Consider the following 1,304-nt stretch of genomic DNA (forward strand, 5'->3'; position numbering starts at 1 on the left):
TGCTCATACTTATTTATACCACCTGTATTTCACTATCTCTTCGCCGAACTAGTGCACCTATTTGGTGTGTTGGGGACACAAGAGACTTCTTGCTTTGTGGTTGCGGGGTTGCATGAGAGGGATATCTTTGACCTCTTCCTCCCTGAGTTCGATAAACCTTGGGTGATCCACTCAAGGGAAAACTTGCTGCTGTTCTACAAACCTCTGCTCTTGGAGGCCCAACACTGTCTACAGGAAAAGGAGGGGGAAGTAGACATCAGGGTACATGTGTGCAATGAAATACTGGGGGCCGATAGGAGAAAATCGGCCGGTAAAAATTTTTTACAGCCGATGCAAGGGCATCGACTTTAGAATTGAGAAACAGCCGATGCGCAGCCATCGACTCTAGTGGAATTATGCGATGTTTATCGAGTCTCCACCAAATCCAGGCCAACGGTGGTGCCTTCCGTTGCTTCGAGGGAATAAAACAATGGGAATTTCTTCGAGCGGCTTCGAGCCGATCCGGGTTTCTGAACCTTTTTGTCGAGGATTTCCAATCTCTGGGGCTAGTTCTGCTGAAACGGAAGATTATCGGCTGTCTGAGGAAGAAAGAGGATCGGCTTTGGCGCATTCTCTCTGACATTCTCGCCTCGAGTAAGGCTCGGGGGGCAGCAGGCTCGAGTAGGGCTCGGGGGGCAGCAGGCCTGGTGGATGCTCTGTTTTACTCTGTTTAAAGAGCCGATGGGGATACCATCGGCTGCTCCTCCATTGCAACCTCCTTCACAATGATGAGTACTGAAGAGGATTATTGTATTTGGTTGGAAAAGTTCAAAGGTTTCCCTGAAGATCCTGCATTTTCCACCAGATTTAGAAAATCATCAGTTGAAGAAGGGAAAGGTGAATTTCAAAGAACCGATGCGGTGCTATCGGTTCAATATGCATTGGCAAAGGGGACGAATCAGCAAGGTCAGTAGAAGAGGGAATCGGCTCAATTAAACTCAGAAGAAATCGGCAGAATCAAATTGGGGAAAAGTTCTTCATTGGTAGGCGAGATTTCTTACATAAAGAGCTAATTTCTCTCAAAAGGAAATACTAGGGGGTACATTGCCCCATCTACTACTGCTGGCCCTATTCTAGAGGTCCTATCTACGGGCCATCACTGCCCTCATCGTCGCCGTCGTCGCCGCTGTCGGCGCTGCTCCCGGCGGGCTCGTCGTCGCTCCAATGGCCGCCGACCGGGCCCTCGTTGTCTTCATCTTCTTCGTCAGCGTCGTCCTTGTCGCTGTCGAAGTCGCTAAGATTGCCCGGCCAAGGGCAGAACCGCT

The sequence above is a fragment of the Lolium rigidum genome, chromosome 1 (assembly GCF_022539505.1).
Source record: "Lolium rigidum isolate FL_2022 chromosome 1, APGP_CSIRO_Lrig_0.1, whole genome shotgun sequence".
In the NCBI taxonomy this organism is placed as follows: Eukaryota; Viridiplantae; Streptophyta; class Magnoliopsida; order Poales; family Poaceae; genus Lolium; species Lolium rigidum.